Source organism: Sminthopsis crassicaudata, chromosome 1, assembly GCF_048593235.1.
Source record: "Sminthopsis crassicaudata isolate SCR6 chromosome 1, ASM4859323v1, whole genome shotgun sequence".
Lineage (NCBI taxonomy): Eukaryota > Metazoa > Chordata > Mammalia > Dasyuromorphia > Dasyuridae > Sminthopsis > Sminthopsis crassicaudata.
This window is the reverse complement of record NC_133617.1, coordinates 621,328,619-621,342,792: the sequence shown is the minus strand read 5'-3', so window position 1 is coordinate 621,342,792 and position 14,174 is coordinate 621,328,619. Positions and strand designations below refer to the sequence as shown.

Sequence of the window (14,174 nt, the reverse complement as noted above, 5' to 3'; positions counted from 1 at the left end):
CCAAAGGGAGGAATCTTTATGATTGCTTAATGATAGAAGCAATAGCTAGTGATAATCCTAAATCCTGGAATTTAACCACTTACAATCGCACTTTCTACATTGCCATTAGAGGAGAAGTGAAGGGCTCTTTGTGTTGACTCCTCTCTGAAAAAAAAGGATTTTACTGGGTTACCTTTGCTGAGTATAGACCAGATTAATTGAGCTTGGCCCCGCATGGGGAGATCTTTGCCAATAAAACCCTGGGAAATTATGAAAAATAACATAAATAGCCCCCTCTAATCTTATCTAGCAGCAATATCATATTTTACATGAATTTTGTGAAGATCAATGTTATGCAGAAACTGTCTTAATTAATACAATTTCACTCTCCCCAGAATTCAGAGTGGTGAATGTGTGCATCCAAGATAAAGGAAGGAGGAAATGTTTGTCCTTTTTTAAATTACTATATCTTTAAAAAAAAAAAAAAAGCTAATTGATGTTAATTGTTTGAATGATGGTTAATGATAGGAAAAACATACTGAAATGAGGGCTTGAATTAATAGCAGTATAGAAGGGAGTGTGATAAGTTCATCCAAAGGTCCATTGACTAAGTGTTGCTACCAATCACTGGATCAATAATGAATAGATAGTTATTAAACTGTCATGTGTCCTAAGAGTATCTATCAATATGCTTCTTCCTTTTTCCTTTTTCTTTTTTTTCCCCCATTTTTCCCTCAAATTTATTTTATTTGAAGAAACAGAATAAGAAAACAGAAAAACAGAAAATGAATACCAAAGCAAAACAAAACAAAAAAAAGAGTTTAGCATACCTTAACCACAACATCCAGAAAGAATCCACCCTGCACTTGTTCCTGTGCTTGAAGGGAGGTATCTAAAATTCCTCAAGTTTCTTTCATGATTTTGACTAATTTCACTGCACTTTTCTTTCAATAAAGTTGTTGCATCCCCCCCACCAAATTTTGTCACATTTTGGACACATTATCATGTGTCCAGTGTCACATCAGAGAGGATTCAAAACATAATTTTATTTGCATTCAGTGAATTTATGACCAAATGAGACAGAAAGCATTACAGGATGTAAAATGGATAATCTAGATTACATCAAATTAAAAGACTTTTACACAAACAGAACCAGTGCTGCCAAGATTATAAGGAAATCAGGAAACTGGAGGAAAAATTTTTATAGGAAATTTTTCTGAAAAATGCCTCATTTCTCAATTAGGTAGAGAACTGAGTCAATTTTATGAGAATATAAATCATTCCCAACTGATAGTCAAATGATATGAGCAGGAAGTTTTCAAACAAAGCTCTCTGTATAAAATTACATAAAAATGCTCTAAATCATTCTTGATTAGAGAAATGAAAATGAAAACAACTCTGAGGTATCACCTTGTACCTATCAAATTAGCTAATATTATAGAAAAGAGTCAAAAAATGTTGGAGGTGATGTGAAAAAATCAGGACTGTTCTATAGTAGTGAGTTAGAGAATATCACAGTCACAGAAGACTCAAAGCTGAAGGGGATACAAAAAGCATGAAATCACATATTAAACCAATGATGACGAATGGTATGGTAGATATCATTAAGGATGTCAGTATCTGGAAAGAACATGGTTGGTAGAACTGTGAACTAATCCAATCATTCTGGAGAACAATTTGGAACTATGTCCAAAGGGCAATCAAACTGTATTGTTCCTGTATTGTTATTTGACCAGCAATGCTATTTGTAAGAAAATATTTATAGCAGCTATTTTTATTTTGGCAAAGAATTCAAAAAGGAAGAGGTACCCATTAATTGGGGAATAGTTGAACAAGTTGTGGTAGAGGATTATACTATTGTGCTTTAAAAGATAATGAACAGGAGGGTTTCTGAAAAATCTAGAAAGACATATATGAACTGATACAAAGTGAAGAGAGCAGATCCAGGAAAACATTTTACACAATAACAGCAATATTTTAAAGATTATCAACTGTATAAGACTTAAACACTCTGTTTAAAAACAATGATCTAAGACAATTCTAAAGAACCCATAATGAAAAATGCTATCCATCTCTAGAGAGAGAACTGATTAACTCTGAATGCAGATTGAAGCATATTTTTAAAAACTTCATTGCTATTTTATTTTGCTTGGGTTTTCTTTTTGCAATATGGCTAATAAAAAATATGTTTTGCATGACCACATCTAGAGTCAAAATTAATTTGCTTGACTTTTTCAAGGAGGAGGGATTGACAGAAATGGGAGAATTTGGAACTAAATTTTTTTTTTGAAATTAATGTTAATTTTTTTTTACCAGTAATTAAGAAATACCTAATGAAATAAATAATAATATATTTTAAAAACGGTTGGCTAAGTAATCCACATAGGAAAAAAAACTATAATATTATTATTTATTCTGGACAAGCACTGAAAATTGACAATCTGAAGGCTAGAATTGAATAGAAGGAAGTCATGTGGGTCTCATTTGGAAAATGGTGTATCACTATCAATAATCCTATGCTATTCCCTGCTAAAGGAATATTTTTCAACACCAATATTTTCTAGTGCTGTTCTATAGTAGTGAGTTAGAGAATATCACAGTCACAGAAGACTCAAAGCTGAAGGGGATACAAAAAGCAATGAAATCACATATTAAACCAATGATGACAAATGGTATGGTAGATATCATTAAGGATGTCAGTATCTGGAAAGAACATGGTTCATTAATGTAGTGAGCACTGGGAAAAGGAAAAGACAGCAATAATCTAACCTCAGTAGCCACAAAATGTTAAAAACAAAATAAAACCCTAACTAGGGATATTTTACATGTGGTCCATGAATATTGGATGGGGGGAGGGGTGTTACATCTTTATTTCTGTAACATCTAACTAAAATTTAGCATGTCTTTCAATTATGAATATGTGCAAGAAAAAAATTCTTCTATGAAGAGGTCCATAGGTTTCATCAGATTGCCAAAGGAGTCCATGACAGAAAAGAGGTTGTTAAAGACCCCATGTGGAAGGAGGGATCCTGCACATTGGACAATATGTCCACTCTAAATGGAAGAACATGAATAAGAATATCCTTAGACAAGAAAACATACATAGATTGTATTTTTGTCATAGATTACATGGGAGAGAGTATATGTTTTATTGACATCACAGACACATCAAAATGTATTGCTTAAGAAAACTCCAAATGCCAACAAGTCTTAAATTAAATCACTATAGAGATTTATTTAAGGTATTTTGTGGAACCATATTACTATCTTAGGAATACTCCCAACCCCCTACACACACACTTTTTGCCTAGTTTGACAATATACAAGCAAGTATTTGTTGAGCATCTATAGTAGTGTTAAAACAAGAAAGTACACAGCTATTATTTCTGTTTCCTCCAAAGATCTTACTTTTTGTTTAGAGGTCAAGATAGCTTCTTGGTTCTAAAAAATCATAAGGATTGTGTTAAATAATTGAATTGTTAAACTGAGAAAAGAATGAATAACACTACAGAATTCTTTAACTTCCTGGTTATTATCAGATACCACATAGATGCCAGACATGTCCCAACACACAATTTCACAACAGCCTCCTCCCAACTGCCAAGAAAAATTGAGCTTTGGGGATTTTGGCTTTATGTGATTGCTCCTCCTCCTGCACAAGGATAATGTATAATATGTGCAAATGCAATTGAGATGAAATGTCTTGAAACAAATAATAATTATAGTAATAAGGGAAATAAAAAATACACTGATTCTTTTCTTAAAACAGTGCATCTCTAATTTTTGTTGGAGATTATCAGGAAAACAAAAATTATTAGAAATTTCTATAGCTGAAAATGTTTTGAAATATATCTTTTTACAGAAAGCAACTAGATTGCTGACTAGGAAGTTAGCATCAGAGTCAAGGACACCTAGACACAGCTCTTGCCTTTTGACACAAACTTGGAACCTAGAGCAGGTGACAACTTTCCAGCCAACTCCCTAATGTTATAAATTGAAGAGCAATTTTATACAGAAGAAAGATAGCATGAAAAAAGAAATGAAGACAGGAGATGACAAATTATGATGAGGGATGGAGAGTAGTCCAATTTTATTGAAGTTCAGAATAAGAGAAAGGAAGCAGCAGAATGAGTCAAAATTGATATGTTGATAAAAATTTGTGAATGCTTGAATTCCAGTCAGGTATTTGGGCTTTATTTTTTTGAATGGATGAAAAACATTATTATTTAAAACATATTATTATGTAATTATATGTTATGTTAAATGTAATATTACAAAAACCTAAATAATTACTACTTTGCTATAATTCCACTCATTGATCCAGATCTACTCTTTGGAACCACACAAAATAGTCAATTTAATCTCTTCCCCATGATAGCCTTTCAAATATTTGGGGGGAAAAAAGTGGTGAAACCCTCTCTCAACTGCTTTTTTTTTCTTTTGAAAGCATTTGGGGTTAAATAATTTGCCCAGGGTCAGTAAATGTCTGAGATCAAATTTGAACTCAGACACTCCTGATTCCAGAATCAATGTTTCACCCACTGTTCCACCTTAGTATCCCTCAACTGTTTCTTGAATAATACAGCTTTCAAACCCCTCACCATCCTTATTATCTAATTCTCATGACACTCTTGCTCATCAATGTCCTTTTTAAATTATCTTAATTGATTAATTAATATTTCCCCCAGTTACATTCAAAATATTTTTATATTTGTTTTTTAAGATTTTTGAGTTCTAAATTCCCTCCCTTATCCCCACCCACAATTGAGAAAACACATGTGAAGTTACACAAAATAATTCCATAAAAATCAAGTTGTGAAAAAAAATATTGATCTTTCATCCTAATAAAAATAAAAACCCTCAGGAAAAATTAAGTTAAAAAGAAAGAGAGAAATAGAGAATGATTCAATCTGTATTCAAACATAATCAGTTCCTTCTCTGGGGTTGGAGAAGATTTTTCATTATAAGTCCTTCAGACTAGTTGTGAATATCCCAGAACATTGCTATCACTTTATATACAATATATTTCACTTTTTTCATGGAGGACTTTTCATCCTTTTCAGTTTTGTTTTGTTTTTTTCCCCTGAGAGCATCCTGCTCATCATTTCCCAGAGAGCTACACTATTCCATCACAAACATGTGTCACACTTTCTTAAGCCATTCCCCAATTGATGGGCATCCTCTCAATTTCTAATTTTTTTGGTCTTGAGAAGAGAGTTGCTATGAATATTTTTTGTATATATAGGTCATTTTCTGTTTTTTTCCCTTTTCTGTATTTTCTAAATCTCTTTTAGTATTCATGCCTAGTAGTGGTGTTGTTAGGTCAAAGGACATGTATGAATTTGCAGTCCTTTGGGGACAGATCATATCTTTTGAATGTCTCTTATTTTTTATAAATTTGACTCAGTTCCCTTTATTTTTGAGCAATGAAGTCTTATCAGAGAAACTTGCATGAATTTTTTTCCTACAATTACTATTGCTGATTGTATTTCTTCCCATTTATTCTTCCCTCTCTTATGTTGGCCCTCCTCAAAAGTGTTTTGCTATTGAGTACTCTCTTCCCAATGTCCACTCTTATATCACTCTCTCTCTCTTTCCATATCCCATTCCCCTCCAATTTTTCTGCAGGGTAAGATAGATTTCTATACCCCTATTGATTATGTATTCTTTTTCCTATTTAAGCCAATTTTCATGAGGGTAAGATTCACTCACTCACCATCTCCTCCTCTTCTTCCCCTCCATTGTAAAAGCTTTTTTTTTTTTTTTTTTTTTTTTTTTTGCCTCTTTTTTATGGCAGATAACTTGAATCATTTCACTTCTCCCTTTCACTTTCTCCCAATACATTCCTCTCTTATCCCTTAATTTCATCATTAAAAAAAGATATCCTTTCATATTTATCTCATACCTCTGTCTATATATACTCATTTAAAGTGCCATAATAATGAGAATATTCTAATGAGCCATATGTATCATCCTGTATTGGGGCTTTATTAAGAAGGAAGTAAAGAATTAAGGAGTGACAGAGATTTTTAAGCAAGTCATTTGCATAATCAGAAGAAAATTAATCTGCCAGAAATGATTGAGATGTACTGGGATAGTGACAAACTGAAGGTGGGGTCATTGCTTAAAAAGCTATTACATTAATAAGTGAGAGGTAATAGGAATATGAACTACAAGTATGGAAAAGGCAGATGTTTTAAGCATTTGATCAACAGAAACAGAATTGATTGAATTCAGAAAAGGGAATAATGGAAAAAGAGGGGCCAAAAATGACTGTAGTTTGTAAGTATAGGTAATTCGGAGGACCGTTACCAAAAATCTAGAAGTGAGGAACAGCAAGTTTTGGAAGGAAATGTTGAGTCCAGTTTTAACCATGTTAAGTTTGAAGTAAATATGTCAGGTAGACAGTTGGAAGTGTGGAAATGGGATTCCTATGCATGGAGTGGGGAGGCAATGGAAATAAGAGATTTCCAAGAGATCCAGTACTGTTGGTGGTGGTAGTGGGTGGTGGTGCTTGCTCGCCCTTCATTCAAAGAGAACCAATGACAACATAAGGGAGATGCTTATGAATGCTTGAAAATTATATTTAAGTAAGGCAGAGCTTTGAAAAGTCAGCAGCCTCACTTTCACCTCAAGTTATTTAATTTCAGTGGCAAGACAAAAATCAAGACAACTGGTGATAGTCCAGGTGACTTTGACCAGTCTAAATTAGGTCTGAATTTGTCTGAAGCAGTTCCTACTCAGTGACTGGGGTCTAGGTAAGAACTGAGACAAGACGGCCCAAAAGAAAAAGGAGAAAATATAACTCAGATTTCATACTTAGTGGAAACCCACACTTAGATTCAAACAATCAATTGCTTAAGTACAGAATAAGAAAGGTTATGGCACATAACTGTTCATTTCAAAAACACTAGGGATAAATCACTACTGATTAGAGAAATGCAAATTAAAACAACTCTGAGGCTAAGATAACAGAAAAAGATAATGATAAATGTTGGAGAGGATGTGGAAAAACTGAGACATTAATGCATTGTTGGTAGAATTGTAAAATGATTCTCTGGAGAACAATTTGGAACTATGCTCAAAGAGCTATAGTACTTTAACCCAGTAGTGTCTCTACTGGGTATGTATATCAGAGAAATCATAAATGAGAGAAAAGGAACCACATATGCAAAAATGTTTGTAGCAGCTCTTTCTGTGATAGCAAAGAATTGGAAAAGGAGTACATGCCAAAGTACATGCCCATCATTTGGGGAATGGATGAACAAGTTGTGGTACATGAAAATAATGTTCTTTAAAAAATGATGAACAAACTGATTATAGAAAGGCCTGTAAATATTTATATGAACTGATGCTGAGGAAACAAGTAGAACCAGGAATAAATTGTACACAATATGCGATGATCAACTATGAAAGATTTGGTTCTTCTCAGTAGTTCAATGGTCCAAAGAAATCCCAAAAGGCTTTGGACAGAAAATGCCATCTGCATCTAGAAAAAGAACTAAGGAGGCTGAATGTAAATCAACACATGCTATGCTCACTTCTTTTTTCTGTTTTTTTCTCTCTCCGATGATTTTTCCCTTCTGTTCTGATTTTTCTCTCCCAATGTGATTCATAAAACAATGTGTATTAAAAATTAATTAATTCATTATAATAAAAAAAGAAAAGGAAAAGCTAAAAAAAAAGAATTTAAAGATATCACCTCTCTAGTATTGTAACTCTTCTATCTACATCTTTATTTGTCCTCTTTTAGATATCAAATAAATTTGCTGAGATCACTGTTCTACTCAAAAAAAAAAAAAAAGGAAAAAAAAAAAAGAAAAAGACTAGAGAAATATATTCAATTTCAAAATTCGTTTTGAGTTAACAGCATGATGTGGCAGCCAAAAACGTTTTGTCAAAATAGTGTGTTAAGAGAGGAATATTGTTCTTAAGTTTTCTCTCCTAGTTCTGCTCACTTCACTTTGCATCAGTTCAGGTAAATCTTCCCTGACTTTTTCTGAAATCAGCTGGCTCATCATTTCTTATAATAAAATAGTATTGTATTCAATCATATACCACAACTTATTCAGTCATTCCTTATTAATGGCCATTCCTTCAGTTTCCCATTTTTTGCCACCATGAAAAAAGTAGCTATAAATTTGGGGGGTAGGTAATATTATTATATTTATTTGTAGAATGAGAAAACTGAGGCAGATACTGCTCAAACAATAAACAGAGTCACATAGTAAGTTATTAGGTAGGATTTGAATTCAGGTCTTCTTGACTCCAGGTCTAACATTCTATCTACTAACCACCTGGGAGATGAGGGAAGGCCTGGAGAGCCCAAGTCTTTTTAGGGATCATAGAATTTCAGAGCAGAAAATTAACCTTACAAGCTATGTATCAATAGGAATTCCCTTGACAATATGCTCCTAGGATAATTCAATCTTTATTTAAGAGGAGATTCCTGTTCAGTTACTACTGAATCCAAAACAGTTTTTGAGGGACCTTCCAGATAAGGTTCTCAGATTCTGTGAAATGTTTGAGACATAGAAACAAGAGGACAATTGTTTCATAAAAGCTTGAGAAATGGAAGCTTCAAATACTTTTACATATAACATATAGCAAAGTTTCCAAAGTATAAAATACATAACCCTTAAGTGTTTACGGAGTATCTGGCAAAGTGTTGTGCTTTAAAGAGCTCCTCTAAGATGATTTCTGAAATGGCTGTAATATGAACATACATAAAGATTGCATTATTCTCCTGAAGGAACATTTCAAGTTGGCTATTCAACCGGTATTATTGTGAGAAAGTGTTTTGTACATCTTCAAGCACCATGGCAATATTATTATAGTAGGTGGAAATGGATTTGGAGAGATTCTTCTTGTCTTTTCTTTTTCTTTCTTTCTTTTCTTTTTTTTTTTTTTTTTTTTTTTTTTTTCTTTTTTTCTTTTTTTTTTTTTTGTAAGATCTTTAAGTCTGATCCTGTTCTTAAGTCCTCTTTGACTCTTAAGATTTGGAGTTAATGCTCATCCCCACAGGCATGGAAATATGGCATAGTTGTGAACTGAAGGTAGGTGGGAAGGTGGGGCTGAAAAAGATTCCAGAAAACAAGAGAAGAGAATACTCAGAAGAGACTATGTAAGACTCCTTTCCCCAGAGGTCTGAGGGATGTTCACAATTAGGGAGAAAAACAAATTCTAGCAGTTAATATGAATCCAAGTCAATGTTATTCCCTCTAAAGGAATCTTAAACTATCAATAAAGGTAATTAGGTCAGTTGAGAATCTGGCCTATCATTTAGATATAATTGGCAGAAGGAACATTCGAACTAATTGAAACCAGGAACTAGAAGTGTATTGCTTATTCTCAGATGTCCCATTTGCTTAGCCTGCCACAAATATGCCATTTAACTATTCTGAGCCTCGGTTTCCTCATAAATAACTTGAGGGAGTTAGACTAGATGAACTCTATTAACTTTCTTCACACTACTGAACCTTTTAGACGAATGTCCCTAAACTATCATTCTACCTTAATGAAATTTGACTTTTCATTTCTTGAAATCGCACATAGCTGAGCAAAGCGATCCCTGAGATACAGAACAGTGGAATTTCTGTACGTGTGGGCTATTTCTAGCAACTTATCCAAACACATTACTCATAATCCTAATTTAGGACAAGAAATCCTTCTAGTGGGCTTCCTTAGCGACTGAAGATAATGACTGGGAATTCTAAAATCCATGTCTCTTCTCTTTCCCATCTCTTTCTCTTCTTACTGCTTAAAAGAAAGGAGTCCTGTTTATCCATAGGAGCACGTTTCTGTTTGAATTCTGTTAAGGGATTTCTGAAGTTTGAGTTTCTGTCAGAATTTGCGATTCAAATCGTGATGAGGCAACTCGTACAAAGACAACCAGAGGAGGTCTAAGAGGTATTTATCCTGTCTTTTTTAGATCCATTCCAGTCTTTAGAGTTATAGGGAAGGAGCTGGGGCAGGCAGAGAAGGACCCAAGAGTCGGGGAGGGTGGAGGATGGGAGTCAGTTATTAGCTCAAACTGTGAAAGCATTACTTTCTCAGGAGCCTAGAAGTCTTAGGTTTTAATTTTTCTTTCTCTTCTTCCTTCTCCTATCACGCACACCACCCATTTTTTTTTCCCCTTTTGCCAGCCTTTCTTTCCCACTATCTTTCGCCGGAATGGAAAACCCTAGAGGATAAATGCGCTTTCTGGATTAGGGCCATTCCTCCCAACTGTTCCCTGGAAGAGTGAAAGCGACCGAATTCCTTTGGGTTTCCAGGAGTACCAAGGGTCTGGAGCGAGACGGGAAATTGCAAAAGTCCTCCCTCCTCTCTCCTCTTCCTATTCCCTCCCTTAACCCCCGCCCTCACACCGCCCCCCCATCACCTCCCCGACTTTTCCAGTAACTCCAGCCCCCGCCCCGGCCCTAAGCTTCTGACTGATTCATAACCCAGACTCACAGTAGTGTGGGCTAGGGCAGCTTCCCAGAGCAAGCCTCTGGCCGTGCTATCTTGGCGCTTTCCACTGTCCGCTCCACTTGCTTCCTCCGGGAGACTACGAGCGAGTCTCCCTCCCAAGGCGCCGCGGCATCTCTGCCCCTTTTAACAGCCGAGCTCCAGGACCGAGACGTAAGTGCTATACTACTGGGATTGCTTCCTGGTCCTGGGACAGCAAGTCTTCCTCCTCCTCCTGCTCCGCTGCCCTTTCTTTCATTTAATCTCAGTAGGACATCCCCCATTCTCCCGGCCGCAAGTCTGCTTCCCTTTCCCAGGTTGGGGCCTGTGGCTCTCAAGGAGCCAAAGTCGGGGAAAAGATGACAACTTTTAATACATTTACCACTTAGAGTCTGACTGTTATTAAAGAGTACAACAGACCCTAGCAACCCTTCCAGGTGCTTTTGTCTGTGCATTGTTTCTTCCAAAGTAAACTAAAGAGTTTCAAGTTACAACCTGTTTTCACTAAGGGAGCTCTCAGAATTGGAAGAAACCTCAGAAGTCAGGTACATGACGGATTAAGAATTTCTGCTAAACATACCTGAGGAGAGGCCATCTAACCTTGGCTTGTGTTTTTCATTGGATGAGAATTCAAGGAAGAATTAACGATTGTAATTTATACTTTCATTTTGGAACCTCAGCTCATTATTCCTACTCAGAGCTGAGAAGGATCTTAGGGGTGCATCTAGAGCTAACCCTCCCATTTTACACGCGTGGAAGTTGAGGTTCACAAAAGTTCACATAGTTGGCCCAGGGATTACAAAGAGAATAAAGAGAATTGGGACCTCACTCCAAATGCAGCGATCTTTGCACTTTTTCTGCTTAGTCTTTTTCCCCTGTGGGACTTTTTGAAGTGCAGATGTCAAAATGATTTTTGTTTTGCTGTTGAGTTGTTTTTCAGTCTTTCTTGTCCGACTCTTGTTTGACCCCATTTGGGACTTTCTTGATAAAGATATAACCCTGTAGAAGTTCAATTATCAGAAACTACACCCCAGTTTCAATCTCTGCATTGACATCCATCCTTTCCCGTGCCTTCTGGGAAAGATCAGAAACTTGCAGATAGAATCCTAGATCCTTTGGAATGGAAGGGAAGGTTATATATAAAATTCCCTCATTAAAGATGAAGAAACTACTACTTTAAATGCTACTGTATTGCATATTCACAACATGAACTATGGTTCATATTAGTTTCTACTTTATTCATTTTGGATGCTTCAGTGTTTATCTGGAGAGGAATCTTTACTATGTGTGTTCCAAAGAGCACTTTCCACCTTGCTTGGATATCATACAAAGGCTGTCTATTCTCTTTCCCTCTCCCTCATTTCCCTCCCTTCCTTCCCCCCCCTCTGTGTGTGTGTGTGTGTGTCTTGTCTCTGTCTCTGTTTCTTTTTCTCTCTAGAATTAAATGTGAATTTTAAATTTGCATTATATGTGTATATATGTAATTGTGAATTTCTTATATGTAGCAAGGTTTTCATATGAAAATAGATTACATTTTATCAATTTTCTTTTGAGATTTAATCAACCCTTCCCTTGCCACTCTCCCTAGTGGATTCCAAATTCCCAGACTTTGGAGCAGCCTTTGAAGGCATCATCATTACATTTCTAACCTTGAAAGTATTGTGTGACTACTTTAATTTGGGAACAGCTGACCTAGAAACCTATTAGACTAGATAGTCTTATTTACTTCCCTAATTTTGATAGGTTCTACCAATAAAATCACTTAATCTTTTTCTCTTTTGCTCAAGTTGTACATATAAAGCTGATGGATCCAGCATCCAAAGCTGTTTGGTTTTGTTTCTTGTTTGTTTGCTTTTAGCAAAATCAGAACACTATAACACTACCTAAAAAATACATTTGATAACTTGAGTTGTTGGTTTGTTCTTCTAATCACTTTCTTCTTGGAGCTCATCAAATTCAATTCAAATTAATTTAATTGAACAAGTTTTATAATATGAACTCCATAAATATTAGGTTCTTCTAGTAGAAGTCAATTAGTCAATAAATATTTAAGTACTAAATTTCAGATACTGGGATTAAGTGCTAAGGATATAAAGAAAAGCTAAAAAACAATTTCTGCCTTCAAAGAGCTTACAATCTAAAGGGAGAAACAATATGCAGACAAATATATACAAGCAAGCTATATACAAGATAAAAAGGAAATAATTAATGGAAGGAATATACTAGAATTAAGAAGATGGAGAAGGCTTCTTAATAAAAGGTAGAATTTTAATTGGGCCTTAAAAGAAACTAGGAGGCAGAGATGAGGAGGGAAAATGCTCCAGGAATGGGAAATAGATAGAAGAGGATCATGTTTGTGGAACTGTAGGGAAGCCAGTGTCTCTAGCTGAACAGTAAGGTGTAAAATACTGGAAAGCTAAAGCTTTGAAGAGCTTCGAATGCCAAACAGGGTTTTGTAATTGATCCCGGAGATGATAAGATGCCAATGGATTTTATTTGAGGGAGAGGGATGATGGTCAGACCCAGGAAAATCACTTTGGTGGTTGAATTCTGGAGTGAGAGGAGATTTAAAATATAATCTAACCAATCCAAAGGTTATTGCAGTAGTCCAGGCTTGAGGAGATGGAAGGTAGTGACAGTGAATGGAAGAGAAGGAAACAATCCAGCCCCACCATAAGCCTACATTCCACTGGGGCAAAACAACATAAATACAAAATATATACAAAGTCATTTAGTTTGGTGAGTGTATGAATAGTAACCACCAGCGATCAAAAATTTAAGCAATAATCTGAAGCTTTACAGAGGTTAGTGAGTCTATTTCAGTAGGAGAGGCAGATAGAAGTGTCAGAGAGGCTAGTGATACAGGCCACAGAATATAATTAATCGCTAGCTCTCAATCCACTGACCTGGATTCAACTTCTGCTTCTTGTGTTCACTGTGTGATCCTGGTAAAATCACTTAACTTCCCTTAGGGTCTGTTTCTTCATGTGAAAAATGAGAATGTTAGTCTCTGTAACGCCTTCCTGTGGTTGATCTTTGATCTCTGCTGTATGATTAAAAACCAAAAACAAACAAACAAAAATTTATAGCAATATAAAGTAAATAGAAGTGTTTAACAACTGACTCTGGGGGAGAGCTGTTTACAAAACATGCTTATAATTTTGACCTGTATTATTAACATTTCCTCCACTTTTAAAGTCATGATAATAATAATATCCAATAAACCATAGTCTACAATATAATGTTTACTGATTTCTGAGGTATAAATACTCAAATTGAACATTTAATAATTGGCTTTCACAAGTCTTTGGGAGCTAGTTTTAGCTTTCCCTTGCTATAGAATCTTTTGTATTTCATATTATATGTTTTATTTTTGTTTGTCCTTTAATCACAACCCAGTTATCCTCATTTCATCATTATGTATTTATTTTTTCATTTTTCATTTTTCATATAAGAACTTTTGAATCCAGACATGTGACCACTGAAGATAAGGGTCAGCTGTCTATTTCTTCTCACTTTTTTCTATCATTGTATTGGGCTGTCTCTTCATCTGGTCTCCTTATCTGGCAATACTCTATACTTCTTTAAAATGACAGGGGTGGAAGCAGTCACTTTCACAGGAATGGCAGTAAAGGGTTAGGGGAGGAAAGTAATTGTTAAGACTAGTGCATCTCTAACATTTCCTACTGAGTCTACAGAGATAACCAAAAGTATTTGAATTCCATTTACGATACGTGCCAGCTGGG

General features: G+C 35.3%; 1 protein-coding gene and 1 long non-coding RNA gene across 3 annotated transcripts in view; one reads left to right on the top strand and one right to left on the bottom strand.

Annotated features, from left to right (window-relative positions):
- Positions 1 to 10,852, bottom strand: part of LOC141551227 (uncharacterized) — a 40,657-nt gene extending 29,805 nt beyond the window's left edge. Inside the window, exon 1 of one of the 2 annotated variants that reach the window (XR_012484804.1) lies at positions 10,435 to 10,852. This is a non-coding gene — a long non-coding RNA (uncharacterized LOC141551227). The remainder of the gene's footprint in view (positions 1 to 10,434) is intronic. The other variant, XR_012484803.1, reaches the window with a different exon arrangement.
- Positions 10,438 to 14,174, top strand: part of OSMR (oncostatin M receptor) — a 67,940-nt gene continuing 64,203 nt past the window's right edge. The window contains exon 1 of the mRNA XM_074282622.1: positions 10,438 to 10,602. The gene's annotated coding sequence lies outside the window, so the exon portion shown is untranslated. The remainder of the gene's footprint in view (positions 10,603 to 14,174) is intronic.